General features: G+C 48.0%; 1 protein-coding gene across 16 annotated transcripts in view; it reads right to left on the bottom strand.

The window, feature by feature from the left end:
- The window catches only part of CHL1 (cell adhesion molecule L1 like), a 150616-nt gene extending 124820 nt beyond the window's left edge, over positions 1-25796 (bottom strand). For 3 of the 16 annotated variants that reach the window (XM_019755804.3, XM_074312202.2, XM_074312205.2), the window contains exon 1: positions 24222-24366. The gene's annotated coding sequence lies outside the window, so the exon portion shown is untranslated. Of the gene's footprint in view, positions 1-24135; positions 24368-25395 lie in introns of those variants that run through there. The other 13 variants (XM_019755806.3, XM_074312204.2, XM_019755803.3 and 10 more) reach the window with 11 other exon arrangements.
- Between the last annotated feature and the right edge of the window lie 1479 nt (positions 25797-27275).

The following is a 27275-nucleotide window of genomic DNA, read 5'->3' as shown; positions in this document are numbered from 1 at the left end:
TGTAAAAAGAGATGCTACAGCGTCCACAGAAAAGTTATTCCAATCCTACTGGTCAGCACTTAGAGGCTATTTACCCTCTAATATTAAGTTCATAACACAGATCTGTGTTCTCATAACACGTCACTCAAGTATCGCGGTTTTATATCGAACAGTCATAGTGAAGACCATAAAGCTTTCACCAAAGGTCACCTGATTTTATGGACATTCCACCCAGGAAACAGTTTGAAGGGTGGGTGGGTGGGGAGAGACGCCTCCAGAGACGTCCGCACCCTGGCGGACGGCCCGTCAGTGCGCTGCCACGTGGTGACGGGACGTCACAGTTGTGACTCAGGAGCCTGAGGTCAGGAGCTTCTCCTGGATTATGGGAGTGGGTCCAATGCCATCACAGGCTCTTACAGAGAAGGGGACGCGAGGAGAGAGAGCAGAGAAGGACATGGGCTGGCTCTGAACATGGAGGACGGGATGGGACAAGGAACAGAGGTGGGTTCCAGAAGCTAGGACAGGAAGGGGGCAGCCCCCCCGACGCCCTGGGGGGACTCAGCCTGCTCGCCTCTCCTTTAGGCGCTCACCTCCGGAAGGGCCAGAGAACACATCCGTGTCCTTCCAAGCCTCTGAGTCGGTGGGAACTATTTACAGCAACCGCAGGAAATGAGTCCAGGGCGCACAACATAAACGTGTGTACATAAGAACTTACACTTTAAATTTTGGAGCCAAGTTTCGCTACTTCTCTCGCGTTCATACAGAATATATGTTGCCTTCATTCTAATTATTGTGCAAGGGGATAAAGTAATATGATATTTATAAGACTAAATTAAAATGATGCCACTTCTTATAGAAACTTAAGTCCTTAAATAAGATTCATGTTGCATGTGTAATCATGTTATTACTAAGCACATAAAATATTTTCATAAGTTAAGTCAATATTAAGTATTAAGGTACAATGGATTAATACCCTGTATAAGTTTAGCGTCTATAGTCTCATTAACTCTGTATTAAACACATAATTTCAACCCTTTCTTCAATGGCGTGCTCGTCCACACGCCAAAGAGAGCACTTAGAGGACTGAGATGCTCACAGGACGGTTACCTCGTATACGAAAAACTACTAACGCGCACGTCTTGGCACGGATGCCACTCACAGGAGTGTCACCACGTGGGTCCCCTCTGCCGTTGTGAGGAGGAGACTGAGGGACTTTTTGTCCAGTCTTTCACAACCAGCATGACATTAGAAATGGAAAGGCATGAGTTTTCTCTTAGACCTAAGCAAGTGAATCTCTAATAGGTAAATGCAGAGCCTCTTACATGTAAACACTCTGGGACCTGTGTCGTCATCAGGAACTGAAATAAAAGTTATGTATCGGTTCTCAACGTCACCACAACTGGGGACTCAGAAATATTACTTCTATGTTTGCAATTTTGTTTTTATTTTATAAGACATTTAAAGACAGGAAAGATAATATAAAAATATCTATATAATTGCCATCTAGAATTAACAGACATTAACATTTCATATTTGCCTCAGAACCCACTTTTAAAATAAATAAAACAAGAAATTAAATTGAAGCCCCTTATATTTCCCTTCTAAATTCCATGTTCCCGTTACTTCCAGAAAGACCAACACAATGTAGTGCCAGCAACGCATCTCTGTGTTTTTCCGCAAAGGTAAGAGGAAGCTGTACGGGTGCCGCTGTTCCCACAACAGGCCTCACATGTGAGGCATCATTCGGAGATCTGCTTGTTTCACATACACTGTTGTTTCCAAAATCTACTTTAATTTACTTCATTCACTTGAACAGTTCAATACAAGTCAACATGCATATCTCAAACATTTTACGTATTTCACAGCACTCACCCCCTTTTGAAAGACATGGAGGCGGTTCCCAGTTTCTGTGCCCATTTTTGGCACTTACAGATGGCTGTTGAAACATACTCGTATATTTTAAACATCACCACACTCAAGACATAAACTCTTCCTGCACTTCAACCCCACCCCACTCCCCAGGCCCTGACACCATGGATGCATCCCCCCCCCTCCAGTTTTGCACGTTCCAGAACATCCCAGACATGAAGTCATAGGGCTTTAACCATCTGTGTAGCTTCTTTCTCTGAACATCAACTGTTACTGCACAGATGCCCCCACTCTGGGTGACTGCTGAGCGCCCCACGGGGGTGAACCACAGTCTGTGTCACTGCGATTCCACGTGAATGGCCTGATTCTCCCGAGGCTGAGTACTGTGCTTCTGGTTTGGCCGTTTGGGTTTCTGTTCTCTGAAACGTATTCTCTCCCTTTGCCCACTTTTCCGTCGTGTGGTCCTTGTCTCATCAATTTAGAAAATTACTCTGTGTGTGTGCTTTGTCATTCTGTGCATAGCTAACAGCTTTTATATTTTCACATAAATTTGAAAATAAACATTCACAGTCTACACGTGGATCTTCCTAGAAGAACAGTGTCAGCAGCATTTGATGCCAACGTCACACACGCCAAAACCTAAGGCGGCATTTTGGTCAAGTCCACGTACTTGATTTCCATTCAGTGAAGCTTAAAAGGACAGAACGGCCCTTTCCTTGGAAAGCGGAGGTGGGTAATGTCTTCCCTCCTGACTTTGTGAACTTAAATCCATGAAAATAGAGCAAGAGAAGGCACAGTCCTCCCAACTCTCTCTGATCCGATTATGCTGCCTTTTCAGGCAACAGGCATCCTGCTGGTTTGCAGTAACTGGATGGAACGTGTCTTTCTCCTTCCTGCCAACACAGAGCGGCTGCAGGAACTGACGAGCAGCGTCCATCCTGCAGGGCCTCCCAGGCCCTGAACAGCGCTCACCAAATGCCGCTCGCCCAGCCCGAGCCCTCCAGAGCCCAGCCCCCTCCTTCGGCAACCAAGCAGCAGGGAACTGCGTCTTACACCTTGTAACCGCCCGTCCTTTACTCTCTGGTTGTTTCCTGCGTGGGTTTCCTGCTCACAGGCCTGGTGTAACTCCTTACTACAACCCCTGGGCCACCTCTAGCATCTCATTAGAAGAACGATAAACAGCGTCACTTAGAAAATCCCCTTTCTGGCAGCCTGGTTCAAGCCCAAATTGTTCTCTCGCGCGTGGGATCCCAGCTGATCTCGCTCTACACCACCATCCACTCTTCATGCAGCAGCAAATGAGGTACTTTAACAAACACGATCAAGGTTCTCAATGGCTTGGATTCCTTTGAAACACCTGTACTGCACTTAAAATCCCTGCTCCCAGCCACGACCCGGGCAGCCTACAGGTTCTGCACTCATGAGCCTGGGCCACCTCGCCCGGCTCACTGGGCTGCCCGCCCAGGCCTGGCTCCCTCCCCCACAGCCTTTCCGCTCAGCCCCTGCCCGGACCTGCTCTCCTGGCTCCTTTCCCTTCTGTCTTCTTCCCCATCTGGCCCAGCCTGAAAGTCACCTTCTCAGAGAGCCCTTCCTGAAGCCATTTCCTCCTCTCATTTTTCTGTCACAGTCCTGTGTCTTTCTTGGAACGATTTTATTCATTTAGCTTTTTATTGGCCGATGTTCTTAGTAAGGGGAAACTTTGGGAAGGCAGGGCATTTATCTCCATCCCAATGCTTACATGAAACCTGGGGTTTATAAACAGCCCAATAAGGAAATATTTGATGAACGGATGACCCCTTGGAGTCAGAGCTCTACACACATGCATGCACACACACATACTCATGCACACACACATACGTGCAAAAAAGGGTGCACACACACACATGCAAACGCGTGCACACACTTCACTTGGAGACATGGTTCTTCTGTCCTGTACCTGGAGCAAAGCTACAGCCACCTGGGTACAGTTTTTCTGATATTGTTCTTCCCTGCCAGGATTCTGGTCAACCCAAATTATTCAGGAAGGTAACTCCTTCCCCAATGTACACAGGAATGAAGGGGTAAATATCAAGCGACTGAAACCCCCTTGTCTACAGACGTTTAAACTACCAATCAACACAGTGGCCTATAGTGACCGAGCATAAAGGCTGCTGACACGGCACACGGCTGTCCCCAGGGGACGCGGTGCTTCCTCGGCCCTCGTGAAGACAGTGACAAAGAGCCTGATTTGGGCTCTTTCTGCACCGCTGAAATCTGTGTTAGCCTCTGTGTCCGTATCGAGGTGTTTCCATAAATCAACACGGCTAACAAAGAAAAGTTTGGGTGTGGCTCCCAGAAATCACTGCCCATCGGGACAAGAAACAGGAACACGCTCATTTTCTGGGTCTGAGTGGCCACCTTTACACCCTTTCCCAAATGTATGGTGCACCCTGTCGTGTGAAGGGAGCGTCCCGCAGCGTTCCTCGGTGGCTGATGGCATCTCCTGTCCGTGGAGGCAGCGCAGCTCCACGTGTGTGGCCAACAGCCATGGCCAGTCAGCGGTGCCAGGGGCCCCAGGAACTTCAGAAGCTTCTGGTAAAGCACAAGTCCCGTGTGTGCTCTGCACATTTGCCTGGTCTGTGCTGACTACCCCAGGGCCCAGAGGACAGCCTTTCCTGCACAAAACCATCCTCAGTACATTATTCCAAAGGTAACTCTCAGGAGCGTTCTGAGCGAGTATTCACTCTAACTCTTCTCCTGACCACATTAAAAGGAACAGACAGCACAGGAAACTTTCCAAATGGCATATAGCAAAGTCACACTTGAAATCACAGGATATCAAAACAAAAACAAAACAAAAACAAAAGCAACCTGTAGTGCTTAGAATTCTTGTGCCACACGCCTGCAAAGACACAACTCACCCTCACTGATCCACACCTTCAAATACCAGCCGTACTATTTCCCCCATGGGACTTCAATTAAAACTGTACCATTAGACATCCGTTTTTAAATATCATCTGATTAGTGTTGTCCCTCTAAAACCAGTAGCATTTTTTAAACATAATTTTGTTTATATTTTCTGCCATATTGTGGCAGCCAGGCATCCGACCCCATATTCTCAGGTTTAAAATATCTCCAAGGGCATATACTGCCATTCAGAATATTCTTTATACCAATTTCCAAAGATTTAGGCTGGCAGTTGACAGATTTCATGAAACTGATTCACAACGCCAGTAAATAAAAAATGAGTGGAAATGCTCCACGTCAAACACCCCAGAGTCATAAAATGGCGAATTCGGAAGTAAGTCTCCCGTTGGATCATTCCGTAGCCTGCAAGTGGCAGCTTCGTCAAAAGTAGTAACTTTTGAGACGGGCACGTCCAGGCCCAGAACAGTTTCCTAATTAGCCACCCACTATGTGGCCCAGATACAGATGCCACTCTTTGCCCTTTATAAACATCGAGGGGTAAGCAGATCCATGACAATTTTAGGAGGTCCCCACTTTGCTGATGAATGCTTTATGAGAAGGCAATGAATTCAACATAAGAGAGGTTATGTAAATTTGCGAAAAAACGGTCACGTGTGTGGACGTGCGCGTGGAGGCTGTGTTCAAATTCCCAAGTTCATGGTCTCTAGGCCTCGTCACTGTTACTCATTCCATGGACACAATGAATCTTTGCAAGGAGTAACCTCAGAAGACAGTAGGGCATTTCACCCCTGCACCTACTGCTGCATAAACTCTACTGACACAAGCACGTCTTCCTATGGGCTCTGAATAAAGTATATTCCCTGTATCTCTAGGTATAAATGAAAACACGCACAGCATCATAGAATGGGATGAGTTGGTGGGGGCAACGGGAAGGAGGAACACCATTACTGTCAACACTGTGGCTACTCATTTCCACCATTTTTAAAAAGTGAAATCACTTAGATTATAAATGTAATTAAAATGCTATGTAAAGAACCGGGGTGTCCAAACTTTTTTCAACGTTTTTCACCAAGGGTCACATGCGGTAAAATATACAAACAGCCGGGCCACTCACTCGAGGTGAAGTACGTATTGCCTCACCTGGTTTATTTACATAAACTAAATATATTGTTGGAATTTGCTGCAGGCCAATTAATGGCCCGCGGGCCACAGTTTGGACGCCCCTGGTATAAAAGATTCACAATCTCTGAAGCATCGCTATGGCCCATAAGAAGGTGACACTGATATGCAGCAGATGGCTTCAACGTCGCTTAGAAAATGCGTAGTGTTCACTTGAAAAATGTAAAAAGGTTACACAAATATATTTGAAGTCCTTCCCATCAGTTTTCTTCTTCCATTTTACATGCACATTCTGTCTAGAGAACTGACCACAGAATCAATTTATCCACAGTATCTGAGCTCCCAGGGCACTCAGCGGGTCCTGGAAGGGACCACAGAACAGAGCTGGCAGTTCCCTGATACAAAGGATAAATTAACCCAACTGAAAAGTAAGGGACGTGCTATCTATTTCTGTGGGGAGCAGCAGGTTTCCTGCTTATCTCAGAATTGAAATACACTTCACAAGGTCACGGTGCCCAACATGGCTGATGGTGCTGGGATGGGAGCCCACAGCCCGACCTCCCTGCCAGTCAGGCAGGCATCCGGCCGGCTCCTGCCAGGGGCAAGGAGAAGGGGCCCAGGCCGCACCTCGGTGCTTCACCAGGCCCCTCCACATGGGGGGCTGTGGTTCCCGGGAGCAGGCCTTTCGGAACCGAGAAGGCATCACATCCGCAGGTTTTCTCAACGCACTAGCTCACACTGTGATGAACACTTGTCAAAAAGTCCGTGCTCCTTAAATAGGGCTGCAGTGTCTGTGTATCTTCAGAGAAGTGAAAACCACAGTGAGACGTCTTCTCTGCTTTCAAACCCAGCCTCTTCACTGACAGCTCCCAGCAGCGTGCAGGCTGGAGCGTCGGCCCTCTTCTGACCACACTCCCGCAACAGCAGGACGGCACCTCCGAGCCTCCCGGTCACAGGGCGCAAATCTGAGCGTGCGCCCCAGCTCTCCAACTGGACTGGGGGTTGGGAACATGTCAGGAATGCCAGCCCCCAGGAAAGGCGTCTGTGCTCACATAACATCCTGTGGGCCTGGGTGTGGTGCTGACCACAAATGTCTCAGACCAACAACTGCGCCTAATTCATCACGGAGTTCACCCGCCAGCAGGGCGACCATCTTCACCCAGCCCGACCTTCCTACATCCCCACGGGACGATGAAATGCAGGAACGTAGCAGGACAAAGAGCGACGAAGAGTGGGACGAGTCTTTCTTGGGGTGTCTCCAGCCTCCCCAGTTGGGCTGCACGTCCCAGCGCAGTGTTCTCGGTGCTGAGGCGACTTTGGAAGAGCTTTGGGCATGAGGGACGTGCACATACACCCCAGCCCTTCCTGAATTCTCTTTTAATCCTTCTGGCCACAAAAGGCTGGACGTCCCAGGTCTGTCCTAATAGGTCACCCACAGCACGTTTGTTTTACGAATCTCACAGCTGTGGACATAAGGAGACAGCAAGACAACAGAACTGGCTGGAACTTAATCATCTTGGGTTGTCTCCATCGCAGTAACGTTTGTACGTACCTTTCATTGTTTCCCACCAACACCGGGGTTGCATGCATAGCAGTGGAATAAAACCTTCATTGCAATTCATTTTTTTAATGAGCCAATAAAAAATGTAAGTGAATTATGGTACATGGCACAAAACTACGGCAAAAGCATAGCTTTTGGGAGAGTACAATCTCAGAGAAGCGGAGACTAGCAAGTGGCCAGGTTACTTGAAGCTGAAAGGACAGCAGGAAGTCTGAGAAGACGGAGGCAGGGAGCTGCTGGGCAGAAGAAGAGGGTCTCTAAGGAAACAGGCAAGGGAAGGGGAGTAACGAGGCCAGCTCCCCTGAATGTGGAACCTGTGTGACAGCTACTTGGCCGGCAGAGAAGTGGGGAGCCAGGGGAAATTCTCAGGAAGGGAGCGACATCCTGGTCAAAGTGACAAGCGAGAAAGGGGATTTTAACAGTGATATTTAGGTCTTAGAGGAGAAGGGCGACTATAAAAGGCAGAAATCCAGTGAGAGAAAGGTTTCCGTGGTCTAATGATTACAAGACGGAATAAGAAATTTTCCAGAATGGCTCATGAGAAACAAATTTCAGTGTGGGAAGGAAAAAGTTGGGGCAGGCTTTCTGGTCATTTTTAAATAGAGAAAGGGTACAAAAAATGGCCATTTTCTAGAGAAGACTGGCAAAAAGGTGGTGTGCTACAGTAAACATGTGTTTTGCTAAACATGTGTTTTGCTAAAGCAACAGAAACTATGGAAACATCTAGGATTGCTTGTGTTTCAATAGACCCAATGGTTTTTTATTTAATGCAAATTCATCATAGAAATCTCAGTTTACTACCACCATCATTTCTTACATTTTTTCCCCTGAAATTCAAGACAGCAGAATTTGAAATTTATGAAGCTTTAGGTCATATCATCTAAAAATAAAACTTGTCCAGAAAACACACATTTTCTAAATAAGGAAGCCTTTTATCCGTGGCTAGATGATCTGTCATTTAAATAACTTCAGACAAAATCAGACAACCTGAGTTCCAGTTCCACTCTCTGCCATGTGGTTCCAGGAGGCCCCGTAAGTCTCTGAACAGGATTAATTTTGCTAAAACAGCCAGTGGTGACAGCATCACATTAAATGATACATACACACGCGTCCTCCATTCAAAGGCCCTTTACAGCACGGCCAGTACAGAATTGAGTTCGCCATAGTGTAGCTCTTTAGCGTTAGACGCATTTCGCTTGCTGCCAAGAGCTTCAGAAATACGAGAATTATGGCAAGGCTGCAAGAGAAAAGCAAGTACTCGTGTTTATCAAAGGGTGGGATAACGCATCAGAGATGGAGGGATGTCAGTGTGCATGCACCCCCACCCTCGGCACTGAGAGCAAGGCGACGTGCCACAGAGGGGAGAACAGGATGGAAGGGTCTGAGAAAGCAGAGCCGTCAGAACACAACAACCCATTATCAGGTGGACATTGCTGTTCACCCATTATCAGCAATCATTTGAGGGGGGGAGAGGGAGGGAGGGAAGGGGGAGAGAGCGAAGGTGCCTCTGCTGTGGGTTCCTGACCTGCTTCCTGTTCTGTGCAGGAAGATACCAGAATTCTGGGGGTTCTCACCACCCCTTAGCCCCCTTTCCATTACAGTCATGCTTCCGAAAGTTACAGGGAAACAAGGGCTGTACCATCATTTCCTTTTTGGTTTGTGGCTATAACAGACAGACCCACGGAGTGGGGAAGCCCTCTCCCGCCCCCAGGCCTGGTACCCTGAGCAGCCTCCGGCATTTTGGGTTCCCCAGGGCCCTTCTGAGTCTGCGGAGCTTCTCCTGGTTCTCCGAAGCCCAGGCCACATCCAAACAAAATGGAGAAGTGTTTGGATACATGGCAACGCAGCGGAGGCACAAAGCATCAGAGAAGCCGCCGGCTGACGGATCCCTGCCACCATGTTTTCCGCCAGCATGTTGCCCTCGTCTCCCTCCCAGCCTCTCTCCAGACAGAACCACAGGCACCTCGGGCTGGCCAGCGCTCACTGTGCTGCCACATCCCCTCCCAAAGCCAAGTGCTCTCCTGGAGAAGACAGCGGGAGCATGGAAGGGGGAGGAGGGCCCAGTGGAGGTCAGCCCTTCTTGCCACAGCACCGTACCTGTGAGTGAAGCCACCTGGGGCCACAGCACAGCCCAAATGCCCTCTGCATCCTGCCATGCGACCCAGGTATCACTGGCTGGGGCTAGAGAAATCACCCACCCTGCCGAAATTCCTGACCGACTGAATCATGAGCTTTCATAAAATGATTGCTGTTTAAGTTATGGGTTACTTTGTCATGTACAAGAGATCACCACAACAGTGCCCCTTCACATGTATATAAATTGCTACCTGGTCACATTTCAGAATCATTTTTCACCATTTCCCCCTTTACCTACACATAAGCCTCCAGGTAATTATCTTCCAAAGGGTAATCAGATTGTGCATTTCCCCAAGAATTTCATATGCAAAACACATACCTACTGAGGCCCCAAACAGTTATGTGTGGTGAATTCCCCACACACAATTCAACAAAACGAATGAAGAAAATAGCATGAGCTCTATTTCAGAAGCCAATGGAATGGTGACAGTATCTACAAAGCACGGTCTCCCTAAGAGATAGTAATAAAAAAAATACACGGTAGATTTCCGGCCAAGATGGTGGGTTAGGTAAACGCTGTGCTCACCCCCTCCCATGACCAAATGAAAAATTACAACCAAATTAGAACCATCACTGAGAATCGCCTGAAATCTAGCTGAACCAGAATCTGACAACTAAGGACATATGGAGAAGCCACCTCGACACTGGTAGGAGGGGCAGAGACACGAAACAGGCTGGTCCCACACCTACGTGTGACCAGTAAAAATCAGGAGGGAGATGTTGGCTACAGAGGTACTTCCTGGAGGAGCGAGAGGTCCCAGCCCTTCCCCAGCCCAGGGTTCCAGTATCAGGGAGAAAAGTCCCCGTAACTCCTGGTTGTGGAAACCAGGGCAGATTGTGCCTAAGTGACATGGAGGGCAGCTGGAGTCCCCTCCTAAAGGGACCACACACGGACTTACCTACTGATGGACTCACTGGCTCTGAGCTCAGGCGCTGGGACAGCAGCTCAAAAGGCGACAGGGACATGTGGGGAGGAACTGAGTTGTCTGGCCACTGGGCAAGGGCTGGACGGGCAGCTTTCTCCCGGACAGAGGAGCTGGCGGAGGCCATGGTTTCTTTGTTGCGCCCTCCCTGTCCCTACGTGCACACACAGGTGGGCGCTATATCTGCGTCTCCAACAAACAGGCTGACACTGTTCATTGGCCTTGATTCCCTGAGGCCCCACCCAACCCAACTTTCGGGCACACCCAAGCTGCTTCCAGTGGCTTTTCCCTACAAACAACCTGTCTTACTTAGCTCCTGCTTTGAACTTTCCTGAAATCTCTCAAAGGTTCACAAACCCCAAACAAACAGCATCAGGCCCAGGCGTGCCCCATCCCTCCGGCTGAGCAGCCCCAAGCCCAGCACCAGCATCAGCTGGGCTTAGCGAGCAGCTTGGCCTCTCGAGGCACCTCCAAGCCCAGCACAGGTGGTGGCCATCTGTGGATTGTTTTGTGGCTCATGCCAGGTGGCCCTGGGCGGGGCACAGGCTGCAGCTGAACTTGGCCTGTGGTGGGGCCCCTCCCAAGAGGCCCCAGAATCAATCCACCCAGCGGTCAGCTTCAGATCAAGCCACAGCACCACCCTGATGCCTCCAAGGACAACACACCCAAAGAGCAGGCTGGGCAGAGCTCTGCTAAAGTAAACCTGCTCTGCACGTTCAGCCCCTGCACACGGCTCCTCCGCTGTAGTCACAGCCAGTCCTCACAACCAGTGAGCCTGAGGGTCAGTCCCTCCCATTGATGTGCAAACAGCAACCAAGGCTCAGACTCAATAGGAGGACACACACAGGGACACACCTGGAGCACCCAGCTCTGGTGACCAGGAGACGGCACCACTGGGTTCCACAGGGCACCTACTACATAAAGCCACTTTACCAAGACTGGGAGACATAGCAGCCCTACATAACACATAGAAACAAACACAGGGGATCAGCCAAAATGGGGAGACAAAGAAATGTGTCCCAAATGAAAGAATAGAACAAAGCTCCAGAAAAAGAACTAAACAATGGAGAAAAGTGATCTGCCAGACGCAGAGTTCCAAACACTGGTTATAAGGATGCTCAATGATCTTAGGGAGAATTTCAACAAAGAGATAAAAATGGAGATAGAAAACATAAAAAAGAACCAGTCAGAAATGTGGACTATAATAACTGAAATGGAGAATACATTAGAGGGAATCAACAGTAGATAAGATGAAGCAGAGGATCAAATCAGCAATTTAGAAGATAAGGTAGCAGAAAACACTCAACCAGAACAACAAAAAGAAAAAAGAATCCCAAAAAATGAGAATTTAGGGACTTCTGGGAAAACATCAAGCATACCAACATTCAGATTATTGGGGTAGCAGAAGAGAGAAAGCAAGGAATTGAAAACCTATTTGAAGAAATAATGACTGAAAACTTCCCTAATCTGGTGAAGGAAATGGACATACAAGTCCAGGAAGCACAGAGAGTTCCAGATAAGATGAACCCAAAGAGGCCAACACCAAGACACATCATAATTAAAATGCCAAAGATTAAAGACAAAGAGAGAATCTTAAAAGCAGCAAAAGAAAGGCAATTAGTAACTTATAAGGGAGCTCACATAAGACTGTCAACTGACTTCTCAACAGAAACTTTGCAGGACAGAAGGGATTGGCATAAAATATTAGAAGTAATGAAAAGAAGGGATCTACAACCAAGATTACTCTACCCAGCAAAGCTATCATTTAGAATTGAAGGACAGATAAAGAGCTTCCCAGACGAGGAAAAGTGAAAGGAGTTCATCACCACCAAACCAGTATTACAAGGAATCTTAGAGGGATTTCTTTAAGAAGAAAAAAATGTGAAAAAATGGCAATAACTACATATCTATCAAAAATTACTTTCAATGTAAATGGATTAAGTGCTCCAATCTAAAGATAGGGGGACTGAATGGATAAGAAAACAAGACCCTTACATATGCTGCCTAAAAGTGATTCATTTCAGATGAAAAGACACACACAAGACTGAAAGTAAAGGGGTGGAAAAAGTTGTTTCATGAAAATGGGGGTGGGGAGGTTGGGGGGAAGCTGGGTTAGCAATACTTACACCAGAGAAAATAGTCTTTAAAACAAAGGCTATAAAAAGAGACAAAGAAGGACTCAGTAATCCCATTTCTGGGTATTTATCTGAAGAAACCCAAAACACTACTTCAAGGGGATGTGTGTGCATCTGTATGTTCATTGCAGCATTGTTTACAATGGCCAAGATGTGGAGGCAGCCTGGGTGTCCATTGATGGAAGAATGGATAAAGAGGAGGTGGCACATATATACAATGGAATATTGCTCGTCCAGGGAAGGGAGTGGGTCCTTACCATCTGCAGCAGCATGGATGGACCTGGAGGGTATTGTGCTGAGTGGAGTGTCAGACAGAGAAAGACAGATGCAGTGTGATTTTGCTTATATATGGAATCTAAAGAGCAAAATAAACAAACAAAACAGAAACAAACTCATGGATACAGAAAACATTTTGATGGTTGCCAGATGGGAGAAGGGTTGGGAGCAGGGTGAAAAAGACGAAAGGATAACGAAGTACAAACTGGTAGTTACAAAATAGTCATGGGATGTAAAGTAAAGCACAGGGAATATAGTCAATAAGATGATAATAGCTACGTACAGGGCCAGGTGAGCACTAAACTAATCAGGGGGATCACTTCAATTATGTAAATGTCCAACAACTATGCTGTACACCTGAAGTTAATATAAAATAATACTGAAAGACAACTATAATTAAAATTGTTTTAAAAAGCGGGGAAAGGTGAAGGGGAATGAGAGGTCCAAACTTCCTGGTATAAAACAAATAAGTCATGGGATGTAAGGCGCAGCGTGGGGAATATAGTCAATAATATTGTGACAGCATCATATGGTGTCAGGTGGCTGCTGCACTTATCATGGTGATCACTTCTTTAGGTCTATAAATGTTGAATAACTATGGTGTGTCCCTGAAACTAATATAATATTGTATGTTAGCTATGTTTTAATAAAAGTCTTGAGAACACACACACACACACACACACACACACACACACACACAGTGATACACTTACTGTGGTTGATGCAAAGCCTTACCTGCAAACAATACCGTGGATGGTGATCCGTGCGTTGCTTCTAGAGGGACAGCTTGTAAGCGGTTTGGGGGTTTTATTGTTGCTGTTTTGTATTTGTATTTAACATTCCTAAAAAGCTACATCACCAGGAAAGAGGGTTTCACATGATCTGTACGCCTATAGGCGATATACCGAAATTTGTTTAATTTGAAAGTATTTCCTAATATAATGATTCAGGACCAGCCATACAATCATGATGAGTTTTGCCTCGTCTTACATTCTCGCCATTCTCCTCTCCTGATGGAGGGATTTAGATGGAACTTCATTTATCTGTGACTGAATCTGCACAGTGACCTCATCTGCTCTAGTTTATACTCTGTCATCCACTAAAATAAAAGACATTTATGCTTATTAGAATGAGTCCTGAATTAAGAGTAAACAGTCATTGAAGGAGGGTGGTCTTTCCATAATGAAACATTTGTATTTTGGTGACTTTTAGAGAGAGAATTAAGTTGCTAGGAGGCCTTTTTGGATCAACTTTTAGACAGTGGCCTAGGATTTAAATGCTGGCGGTAGCTTGCCAGTAAACGCCCAAGGACTACGGTTACCATGACAACGACTGACTCACTCTGTGTCTTGGCACAGTGGTTAACAGCACAGGGGACTTAGGCTTTGCTGCAGCCTTCGGGGCGACAGTGACACTGCCCGGTGCCACTGGATACTTTAGGACGTAGGTCCAAGTACACTGGGGTTCAGGGCCTTATGCCCATGGCAATTACAGGTTGATAAACTCCGCAGCACAATTCAGGCCCCTGTATCTTTAACATCTACGCCGGGGCAGCTGCAGGATGGCTGCGTCTCCACTCTGGTCTGAGATGAGCTGTGAAGAGCATGCAGACCCCACCCATGTGCACCCACATATAACCACCCCCAGTGAGCTTGTTTCATCCATGGAACCAGCTCCAAATAACCACAAAGATGCCAGGGTGCAGCCTTGAAAGGCAAGAAATGCAACATAAATCCAGTTAACAAGGAACCCCGACCTGGGCATTGCACCCCTTCAGAGGCCACAGGACCAAAGGGCAGCCACGGGAGTCTCCCCTGAAGCCCAGTTTTCTGCAGAGAACCCCAGACAACCTTCCACTCTAGGCATCCGGCCTGGTCAACCCGAAAATGATGACGTGCACCGTTCTGTCCCTGGTCCTCATCTCTGAATGTGGAGGGCGGGGAAATGGGATGCACGCTTCATCACAGCGGTAAAGACTAGGCTGGAGCCGACTGTTTTACTGTTAAATACAGTAATGGGTTTTTAATGGCTGCTGTCCAAAATTACACTGGAGAAAAATGGTTTATTAGCAATAATAATAGCTGGCACTTTTATCTTCAAAGCACTTCCCAAGTATTAGCTCATTAATCCCCCAACTGCCACCTTGAGCCCATGGTCAAGGCTTCCAGCCTCAGTTTACAGCTGCTGTAACCCGAACAAAGAAAGCACTAACCCAGGCTCAAAGGAGCTTGGTCTGGAGGTCAATTTCCAATTCAAACCACTCATATCCATTTTTACCCATAACTGGGATGGCTTTCACTCTGGCAACAGCCCAGTCCTTTTTTGAGGGGACAGTGGTTAAGGGCAAACGAATGTATTTGAACTTGACTCACCAAAGCTCACGTGAGTTGCACCTGAATTGCTCAATGCTGGTCCTTTATTTCAAGCAAATCAATTGTGTTCAAATCAGCCCAAATCAATTACATGCAGAATGTGTGTGTGTATGGAAAACGTAATCTGTTGAGACCCTTTGAAATCTAGCTCCACTGAGAGCTGCCAGAGGTTACAAAGCGAAATGAGATCAAGGTCAAATGTAAACACCTTTCTTTTGCTTTCTATTTTTATCCACTCACTTAGATCTCCTTCAAGGAAAATAGTGTCTCCAACTAGCGAACAATAGCAAACGGCCTGCAGCAGTGTATTCCTCGTCCTGTGTAGTCTATGGACGTTAGCTCTGGTAGGTTGTTGTTTGCTCACCGCTGCAGCAATGCTTTCAATCTCTTGGCACTGTCTAACGCCTTCAGTGTTTTAATCTAATGTGAAGTAGTCCAAGGAAACCGGGTCTGCAGTCTGGCCGGAGCGGGGAACCCAGGTCTATTACCCAGAAAGGGCCTTTCGGAGTCACTGGGAACTTGAGAATGTCATTTGTATTTTACACATTAAACGAATTAACACTTGCTTCTAAATACCCCAAACCAAGTAATCAAACACCTTTCAAAAATTCCAAATATCCTGACCATTCGTAGAACACAGGTGAATTATTTCCTCTCCAAAACCTTATCTTAAGTGACAGCTGCCAGTAAGATACTGTCATTGCCAGGATAGGAATCATTTTCAAGAACAGTCAGGCATCTGCCATCACCAATGATTTCCATCTTAACTGGAGTGGTAGAGACTCACCTGTGTGGAAATGTCCCCTGTGAACGCAGGTGGTTGCATGTAACACCCAGACATGAGGCCTACTGATAATCGAGCATCAGAAACCTGTCAGCTAAGAAGCGAGAGATGGAAACCAGGCCAAGCAAAGCTCTGGGGAAGGTCAAGGTTGGTCTTTATGCTGGTGCCAGGGCCTGTTCTAGGAAGGCTCAGATACCGGCAGCTTTTATGACACGACTCTGGAGAGAACACACGTGTCCACTCTCCCAGGACGTGCCCCACACGGAAGCTCTTGACAACGAACCCTCTGCATGGGCTCTAAGTCCTCTTCTGAAATGCCACGTGCCTGGGCTGAGTACACACTGTCATTAACACCCCAGGAAGGGTCCTGCAGAGCTTGCTCATCCACGTTTACCTGCGACATTGAGACACAGAAGTTCAGTGCAGGTGGACGGCAGGGACAGGCGCTGGTCCTCGCTGCAAACCCCAGTTAGTCATGCCAGTTGACGGGGCACAGAGGGACATGGCACACTTGAGAAGTGAGGCCCCAGAGATCAGAACAGGTGTGCAACGGCGGAATGCTGTGCCCTCTAATCCATGGGTTGAAACCCTATTCTGATGTGAAGGCATTAGGAGGTGGGGCCTTTGAGAGGTGACTAGGCCACAGATGGAGCCCCCATGAATGGGATTAGCGCCCAAAGAGCTCCCTTGTTGTGAAGATACAACGTGAAGTCAGCCGTCTGCCACCCAGAAGCACGCCCTCGTGGCAACGCACCACGCAGCACCCTGCTCTCAGATGCCGGCCTCCACGACTGCGAGGAATCCAAGTCTGTTGTCCAGAAGGCACCCGGCTAAGGTCCCACGTCACGCAGCCTGAGCCAAGGCTGGGTCTGGAGGAGCCCGGGGACGAGGCCACCTACAGTAGCTCTTAGAGCTGGGGGCTGGCAGTCACACACTTCCGAGTTTGACTCTGGGCTCTGCCTCTTCGAAGCCACACTGTGTAAGCTTGGACAAGGACCCCCAGGTCTGTGTCACCCAGCTTTACATGGGCACTACGATGACAGTACTTTCCTCAAGTCACTGATGCAGAGATTACAAAATACGCGATAAACAGTCAATAAGGGGCGGCTGTTGAAGCACCTGCCTGGCACGGCTGTGTCCTGTCTCAGCATAGAGCGCTGGTGGTTCAGCGAAGCCTGTGACATGATTGGTCGCTGTCAGTGTCTCACAGGACCACGATCCATCAATCATCACAGAGTAAGGAAGTTATGGAGAACTGAATTTCTCGCTCTGGGCTGGGCTACATTCCACCTGGGACACGGAACTGGTGAAGCTCTCAGTATTTCCCCGAGACTCACTGCACGCCTCAGCTTATATATAAACTGAATTTGTTCAAAAAAATAAAGATTCACCATCAGTTACAGAATGTTTTTCTTTCAAACAAGAAACTAAAAGCAGTGGTGTGGGCTCAGAACGGGTACCCAGCAGGACATGTGAGCGGTGATCTGCTGTCACCACTGCCCAGCCAGCTCTCTAACTCGCTTGAGGTTTTTGTCTATAAAATGGGCTAAGACTTGTGCCTTTGTGTTCACCATGTTGTTGCAAACATCAGTCAAATGAGATGATACGAGAAAATTCTCCAAAGAGCTTAAACCACCCAAATAATGCAAGACATTATGATTTTTTTAAAACCTAGGAATCTTCAAAAGTAATTTCCTAAATGGACAGAAACATGGTGCCAAGTGTCCAGATCTCAGAAAAGGCCAATATCCATCTTCCCCTTCACCCTCTGCACATGAGATGTGTTCTGCCCCTTGCACACACCCCATAATAAGCTGGTATCCCATCACTTTACATCTGTAGCAAAGGTCTTCAAGGCAACCACAAACTGAACTCACACTCAGCTCTAACAGCATCAAGTGGCCCCAAACGGCCACCTCCTACTTCCTACCTGACTGTCCCTTCACACTGGTGGGAGGCCACACCTCAGCTCGGACGCCCTTGGCCTGCTGGCCACCCTCCTCACCTGACACCACTATGCAGAGAGAGGGGTCCCCTCAGTGGTTAGACTGCACGGGTTCCAGGCACGTGAGGCTGCCAGACTGTTATGTGAGGGTGTCCCCAACGCCGGGTATGACACCCGCACTCCCCAGCACCACAGCCAATGCTTCTGTTAGGGAGGAGCGTCTGCGAAAAATACAAGCCTGTCACCACAGAAGCCGAAACGTGCCTCCCACAAGACTCTCTCTGCTCTGTCTGCTCTCATCTCGGGACACAGAGAACACAGGGAGACAAATTTGTTTTTAAGTTTGGAGGCTGCAGCTGACAAGCACCTCTGGCAGGTGCTGGCCCACCTGGGCAGTGACACAAGGTGGGGAGGGAGTGCCAGAGGAGAAAGGGCGGGATGGCCCTGCATGCAGATGCAAAGCTTTCCCATGTGGGGCAAGTGGGCTCGCTCCAGGCCCTTTGCCCATGTTCTATGACCTTGAGGTCTTCAAGGTGAGCTGGATATTTCTCATGAAGATTTATCACGAACACACCAGCCTCAGACCCATTCTCCACCTTCCTCCATCCTGCTCTGTGCAGAGGAAACTGACCTCTGCACAGCACCTGGCCCCAGGTGGCTTGGCCGCCCTGACGAAGGAGCAGTGGGTCTGGGGCGGGAGGAGATCTGATGGTGGCCATGTTTCCACCCAAACCGAGCGTCCTGTCTGGCAGCCGTGCCCCAGAGCTTCTGCTCTCTCCTCCTTCTAGTAACTTCTCTTTCCTCTTGTCCCACTGGACAACAGGCAGTACGGCTGCAGGGGTGGTGCAGCAGCCCTTGTTGGCCTCCCTCAGCCCCGTGCAAAACGATGCGGCCCTTTCTGTAAACTCCCTTCCACTGCCCCTTGGAGGACGACGTGTGCACTAGACAAGGCCTAGTGAGTGCAGGGGAGGCCGGGCTTTCCCCAGAGGAGACACAGAACTTCGGATCCGTTAGGAGCACCAACCGGACATGCTCGCCAGGTCCAGCCCAGGCCGCTGTCCGCCACCTGAGCACTCACGTCCAATACTGCAAGAATATCACATTTTTCACGATAAATCAGAGATAGGAACTTGTATGTAAAATCTCGAGTTTTAAAATATGCCTGACTATTTCTTAAACACTCCTTGGGGCAAATAAAACACATATGTAACTTGGGTTCCATCCAAGGGACATCAGTTTGGATCCTAAATAGACTATGGTGGGTGCCTCTTCTTTGGGGGAAAAAGTCTGCTTTTTATTACAATGCATAATCATAACAAGAAGTGTAGAAGTTCTCATCTATACAGCTTTTCTTACACAATTAGTCCAAATACCATAACTCTCACTCCCTCCTTTGACATCTCAAGTCCAAAGAGAAACATCCAGAGCTCGAAAGTCACAGGAATCGTAATATCAGGGCCTGTTCTAAACGTATGAATTTCACCAAATCATTGAAATTTCAGTATGGCTCGCTCCATTTGTTTGCAAAATCGGGATAAATACTTCTTTCCCACCACCTTCACTGAGATACCTGGCTGGAGAATGAAATAATACACCGTCAACAAAATGTGCATTTGAGCTCTTCAAGAGAATAAAGTGCCATTTAAACCACAGGGATTAGTGAGAGGAACCTCAGAGGTTGGCCACAGCTGTTCAGGAACCGGGCTAACTGTGCGCCAATGCCCCAGGCCCGGGCGATCTTACAGAAGGCCTCCCAACTCAGCGCCCGTTCTCAACCCTGGACATGCAGCCTCTCACCTGAAGCTTTCCAAATCCACAGGCCCGCTCACACCCAGGGTGCTCACTGAATTGTTCCGGTTGGGACCTTTAAAAAGCTCTCCAGGGGGTTCTCATGTGGGCCAAGCCCGAGGACAACTATTAGGAGCTTTAAAATTGCAAGACAACCACTGCTCATGTTTGAGTGAAACTGATGTAGGTATCAACACTCTTCTACGTGCACCATCACTCAGGGCACACACTGATTCACACGCACAAGGAAACACACACACACACACACACACACGTGTCTCTCTCTCTCTCTCTCTCTCTCTCTCTCTCTCTCTCTCTTTCCATTCATACATTGACCATGGAAGAAAAGGATAACAATTACTGTAATAAAAACCACAAAGTTTTGAGTACCTGATAAGTTCACTAAGCTGTCCGCACATATGGTCCCATTTCACGTTCATAAGCACACACATGAGCTGGGTACGAATGCTGCCCTCACTTGAACCCACAGCCTGACTATGACAGCGGTGCTGTTACCCACCACCCAGCGTGTTTCCCACTGTACCAGACACTGAGCGTTTATGAGATGCTCAAATGGGACGTGTGCCCTCAAGGATTCTACAGCGTAAGAAGGGATTGTGACACACACTAAAATTCACAGCCTGAATTACAAACATGTTTACTGGAGCCCCTGGAGGCACGGAGAGGGGACTCAGAAGAAGACACCCATGGCTTTGCCGAACTCCTACTTGGAACCCACAGGGAAAAGGAAATGCATCCAAACATTGAAGGGAGACCATGACAAGGCCACCAGAAGAACCCTGGGCAAAGGAGAGAGTGTATTTACACATTTGCCAAATTCAATACGTTATTATTCTCACCATCATCTACCAGCGCCACCTGGATTGCATGTTTATGCCCCCCTGAATTTACCAAATTGTCAGCTCAACTGGTAAATCGGGATTTTTTAAGAATTCATGTCAGTTCAGACTCTGGTTCTTACTAAAAAATTATGACTAAACACAGACATACACACACACACACACACACACACACACACACACACAATTAATAATTTGACGTCCAAAGAGAAAAACAAGTTATAATTTTTTGGTAGAAACAAATTAATGTGAAAATGAAATAAACACATTTTACAGAATTAAAAAAAAAAGAAAATAGAATATGCTTTGTCTTGTACTTTTGTTATCTATACACAATGGGAAGGTAAGCAGAATCATTTTTTACCCACAATACATAAAAATCTCAATTAGTTATGGTCTATTTGTGCACTGACTAAAAACATTCGTTAACAAAACAGAATTTTCTAGTTTACTGGATGAATATACCAGAAGAAATTGAAGAGTAATGTTCGGTTGCCAAGCAACCACAGCCCTTTCCCTCCCGTCTGTGATCAATCCGACTCATTCGCAGGCTTCTTATCCCAGTGCTAGGAATGCCAACCAATTTGTTTCTTGGGAAAATTATAGTGACTTTCAGTAACACAATAACACTTTTATTCTCAGAAGATAAACTCAGATGTTCTTTTGATCAAAAAGGGATGTGTTAATTCATTATTCTCTACATGGTGCTACTGAGAAAGCTATAATTAACTAACAACACTATTGCGACAGCATAAAACAAACTGTGAGCACGCCTATTAGTAATGTTTAAGGTGTTAACTAGCCTCCGAAATGAGAAAAATACAGAACCTTTCCTCCAATAAGGATGTAGAGAAAGGAGAAAGCACTGTATCTAATTAAATTGAGAACTGTTTCCATTCCTTCCTCACCCTTCCAAAAAAAGAGGGTGAGAGGGATGTGATGGCCAAAATGTGAGATTCCACTTTAACAGCAGAGAAAATGGCTCAATGCCAATCCTACTTGTAGGTAGCCACAAAATGCTGGTGAATAACGTGATCTTTTCTTTGAAAGAATGCTTAGCACAATATTTTTCCAGGAACGAACAGGAAGAATATTATTATGCTTTCATTCATTAGCTGTGTTAACTTAGCATATTGTGTGTAAATCACCATAATAATTGCATTTTCTTCAGACTGAATTAGTTGGAATGGAGCTGTAATCAAAATGTTCATAATTGAAACTATAGTATTCTCAGTCTGGGTCTGAGAAAATAACAAAGGGCACTGATTGAATCACATAATACAGTACACCACTCAAAACAACCTTAGTATAGAGACAGTTGGTCCTCAGGATTACACCTTTGCAAGTCAATTAGTTCCCCCCAATTCAGGACCTGACACCTCCAGATCTGTGATTTTTTTCCACAGCTATCTTTTGTCTTTGACCTAACTTACGAGCTTTCCATGTGCACGACTGCTTAGATTTTTAGGTAAAATATAAAATAGTGAAAAGCTAAATTTTTGTTTCTAGGCTCTATGGCATTGTTGGCTGCCATAAATCAAAGGCCAAAATAATTTCCAGAGAATAAAGCATTTAATACCAGTGTTCCTGGAAAACAATATGCAAATGATCATGTGGATTTCAGGTGAGCTGTCCCAGGAATTCCTCAAGGAACCTCTCAGAGATGGCATGCTCACTGTAAAGAAGGGGGTGTTGTCATGCATAAGTCAAACCTGAGGGCAAACTCCACTGAACTGGTGGGGGCTTCCTGACAATCATTCCCTCAGGCCTGATGTCACTGGCCTCCCTCCACTGCTTAATTTTGCTTTTATGAGATAAAAACTAATAGAATAAGAATCCAGCCTTGATCACCACTCTTATTTAATACTTCATGAAAAGGAACCAGCCTAATTATTTCAACAAAGCCATTTTGAGTCAAAAAACAAGCTATCTGCAAAGATTTCAGAAGTAAACTATAAAATCAAGTTTCTGTCCAGCAAATATTTTCTAGGTGAGGTCTGTTTTGTAAGTCACGAGGAACTTTGTGATGGTGACATCTGTCTGGTCTTACCTGCTTCAGATCCAGAGACATGCTTATATTTTAATAAGCAAGTGATTTCTAAAGAAGTTATTTAAAACCGTTCATTTGATGGGATTGATTAACTTAAAGGCAATACATATATTATGTACAATATCAACCCTGTCAGGCGTGCAATTAGGTCCCCGGGTCTATGGTTCGTTCATGACCAGGTAAAATGGAGCACCTGTGTAACCAGGTGGTAGCATTAAACATCTACAGCCAGCCTTTCCTTTAAATACAGATGCAATAGAGAACAATCTGGAAAACAGATATTCATCACCATAGTCCTGCACTTCTGCAGTGAGGTGGGTACAGACATGTCCCCAAAGTGATGTCTGGTGAGTTGCCACAGCCAGTACTCACACAGACCCAGAAGTAACCATTCATCCCAAATGATTCACTGATAATCAGGAGCTTGTGAGGAATGACATGACACACTGTGCTCCGCCATTACTGGAGGGAAATCCACGGCAGCACTTACGGCCATAAAGTGGGAAGCTGGGTTACACACTAGATCCTAGAACCTTGTGAAATTATGAAAGCCACAGGATGCTCCATCACAAAGAAGATGGGATTGCGACAAAGCCAACTGGCACATCAGCAGGGGAAAGAGGGAACTCACAGTCTTACACAAAGCCTAGAAGAAACACTGTCTTCCTGGTCTCTGAGAGTTTCCCCAAATGGCTTTCGAAGCTCCTCTCTCCACCCACATCTTGACAAGCCAACCCGACCAGCAGTTGGTCAGCTTTATTGTCCCATCTGCTGCCACCCAGAGCTTTGGAGGAGCTGGACTGGGCAGAATATTAATTGATATTCAAGATTAGAAAACACAAGATTTTACCTTCAGTAAAGATACAGAGACACGAGACCGTACTATCTCTAATTAAATTGAGGAATAACTAGTAACACCATCATCATAGTAACACCATCAACAACCATAACTAACTTCTGCGTATTTTTCATGCATCAGACACCAGGCTAAACTGTCTATTTGGATTATCTCATTCCAGTCAAGCAACAATCCCATAAGGAGGGTAGTGACATTATCCCTGTTAATAAAAGGGGTAACTGACGCACCACATAGTTAAATCACTTTTGCAAAACCACACATCACAGATATAGATGGTGGAGCTGGAATTCCAAACCACGTGGCCACGTGGGGAAGACTCTGCTTAGCAGTAGCCAAGGTGGCTCACCAGTTGCCCACCTCTGCGCACGCGCAATCTCTCCACACCCCACCCCAGGCGTTCCTGGAGCGCACTACCGCGCACGCGCGTGCCGGCGGCCCTCTCGCCGGTTCTGCTGGCTGCTCGGCGGCTCCCGCGGGCTGGCAAGGCTGCGCGCAGAGCCCCGAGGGCAGGGGTCCCCCCTGGAGCCGCCCTGCGAGGCCATCTCACACCTGCTTGCGCCGCTGCCTCTCACCTCTTCCCCTGCCCGCCTTCTGGGCCCACAGCCCAACCCTCAAACCGCCCCTGTGCAGCCCCGGCCACGGCTCTGGGCGCGGGTACCTGGGCCCGCGCAGCGGCAGCTTCTCCACCCGGGTTTTGGTGGAATCCTCAGCCCGGCCCCTGAACGAGCAAGTGCGGCTGGCAGCCAGCAGGGGGAGTGGGGATGAAGGGGCTGGCGCTCCCAGCGTCTGGCTCCAATCCCTGCTCTCCAAATTAATCACTTTCTCCCCTCTTCCTCCCCACACACCCTCACTGAGAGAGAGAGAGAGAGAGAGGGAGGGAGGGAGGGAGGGAGGGAGGGAGGGAGGGAGGGAGGGAGGGAGGGGGAGGGAGGGAGAGAGAGAGAGAGAGAGAGGGAGGGAGGGAGGGAGAGACTGAGAGAGAGAGAGAGAGAGAGAGAGAGAGAGAGAGACTGAGAGAGAGAGAGACCGAGAGAGAGGGACACAAAGAGGAAGAAGGGGCATCCGTGACTGGCATCTCTAGCTCCCCCAGTTCGGCTACCAGGGAGCCATGGCAACCAGGCCCGGCCCTCGCGGAGGTTGGGGGAGGCAGAGGTCAGTGGAGGTGTAGCTCCTAACCCTCCCGTTTCCCACCCCCACCCTTCTGTCGTCAGACCCACCCCCCTGCCCCGTCTCAAGCTGGCAGCGTATGCGGAACCCCATCGGGATCTGGAATCCTGTCCCGAGAGTGGGAGCAAGATTGGGGGTTGGGGGTACCGAGCCCTGCCACCCAAGAGATGGTCGGGGACAGAGAGGAGTGAAGTGAGGCCAGGACTGACCGCAAACCCAGCTGGACCTCAGACCCCCGCGCGAGAGGGCAGGACTGTCCAGTTGGGTGTGGACTGCTCTCCGGGGAGCAGGGAGGGGTGGGGTGAGGGAAACTGGAGGCTAAACGGAGGGTTGTCCTACCGGAGACCGGGCGGAGAAGGTGGGGGCTGGAGGATTCAGGGACCATGCTGACTCCGCCGACTGACCCAGCTGTCTGAATCCAGCCTCAGACCCCCTGGAGCGGGGTCGGGAAAGGGGGTCTTTCCCGGTTTAGGGCCTCGGAGCACCCCACACTGGCCAGGCTGGAGCCCTGGTTTCCCACCATTTCCTGTCCACAGTGGGATGACCCCTCTTCCCAGTAGCAAACCCTGAACCTCCCCCCCCATCCCGCCCGGAGAGTTGGCTACTGGCGAGTTGGGAGACCCCCTCCCACCTCCGGGCGAGCCAGACACGGCCAATGGCCCCACCTCAGACACACCTGCGTGGCCTCCGGCACCGGTGCGTTGGGCGCCTTCCCTCCGGGAACTGGCCGGCAGCGAGAGGACGTGCAGGTCCCCAGCTCCGGGCGGTGCGCGCGGCCACGGAGCTCCCGGCCAGGCCGTGTTTCTGGCCGCGGGAGCGCGGGACCTGCTCGGGCTCGCACTGGCTCCACGCCCCCGGCGCAGGCTGCCGCGCCTCCTCCGCCGCCCTCCCCACGCCGCGTGTCCCTCCCTCTGCACACTCCCGCGGGACACGGAGAGTTGCGGGCTTAGGACTTGCACGGCGCCCAAACTTTGATCGTCATGGTCAACAGCTATGGTCAGAGGAGGTAGGATCTCTGCCGCTTTTATCCGCAAAAGAGACTGCAGACCCCTCCCGCTCGGATGGCTGCGCTCAGCGCAGATTCCAGACACGCTTGCGGGGCTGGTTTCCGCATCCGCAGCAGGTTGGAGGGGCGTGGTGCCGGCCCGCGTGAAAATGTGCGCTAGCTTTCCCTCCTCACTTACAGACGGGCCGGCCTGGCTGTGCAATTTACAAAAGATGCTCCCTCCGTAAACTGCCAAATTACTGCTTACATAAATGAAGGCACCTTTCACCTTTACCATCTTTTACAACACTGTCCTAACACTTATGTTCTAAATTTCACCGTATTATTCCCTAACGTTTCTCTTATCTATTCTGTATTAATTCGCTACTTAGGGCAGAAGAAAGCCCTGCATACTTATTTCCAATGCAAAAGGCCATTTCTGATGCCTTATCAATTCCACCAAAAACCATACATTTTATTTTAGGATGCCACAATTATTTTGGGAAAGTCACAGTCATCGACAGTATAAGTGATTTATATACTCTTTCATTTTTGCCCCACTACGGTCAGATTTTCCAGCATTTTCACACAATACCACTTAAACAAACGCCAGTTGAATTTAAGTCCTCTGACGACTAGAATCATTGACTTCTCATTTTCGCTCCACTATGGCAGTGAGATTGGTTTTGTTCTCCTGCCCTGCACGGAACAATGGGGACACAGAGCTGTGAGCTACCCTCAGATGTGGATGTCACTAGAGTGAGCAGCTAGAGGCAAGGGGCACGGAATGATGCTTCAGAAGCAACTGAATACGATATTTGAATAAACGGGCTTGTAAATTTTAATAATTGCTAACCTTGGAGCCCTGACTCTGTCAGTTCATGTGTGGGCACAGTTCTTACTGGCTGCCTTGCAAATTGCAAACGCAAGTGAGGGCAGGATTCGTCCTGAGTTTCACTTGTACTGCTGGGGTAATTTCTTCGCCCGAGGCATCATTATTCATGTGGCATGTTTTCTAAACTAGAAACAAAGATAGAATATTAAGGAAAATTCCAACGGGGAAAATACTGTGCCTGTAGAAAAACATTTCCAAGGTCAAGGAGACACAAAGCCGAGTTGGTCTCTGGCGTTTACCACCCTCTGGGTAAACACCCGCTGAGCAAAAGGCTCAGCACTCCCTCCTGGCCAGGCCCTCAGGCTACTCTTAAACACACAGCTCTTCTTTTCTCTGCTTAGTTTGCTCGGCATTCAAATCACTAAAATACACGTATATTTATTGAGCACCTAGCATGTATCACTGTCCCAGGTGCTGGGCCCCGTGGGAAATCCAACAGACAAGGCCAGTTGCTTCTTTTTAAATCAAATATGCAAAATATCTTGGAGAGTGCCCAGGCACATACCTGAAACAAGAGAATGAAGAGCCAGTTCTTAAATACCGGTTTTTCTTGAAGGGGAAACAACACATTTCTGAGCCTCTGTTGCTGCATATAAATGAAGAAATAATGGCCCACAGTAAGCCCATGGCTTACTAGGGACAGCCATTAAGCTACCATACTCATA

This window comes from Rhinolophus sinicus, chromosome 5, assembly GCF_057876585.1.
Source record: "Rhinolophus sinicus isolate RSI-liver-muscle chromosome 5, RSI-T2T, whole genome shotgun sequence".
Lineage (NCBI taxonomy): Eukaryota > Metazoa > Chordata > Mammalia > Chiroptera > Rhinolophidae > Rhinolophus > Rhinolophus sinicus.
This window is presented reverse-complemented; position numbering and strand designations above follow the sequence as displayed.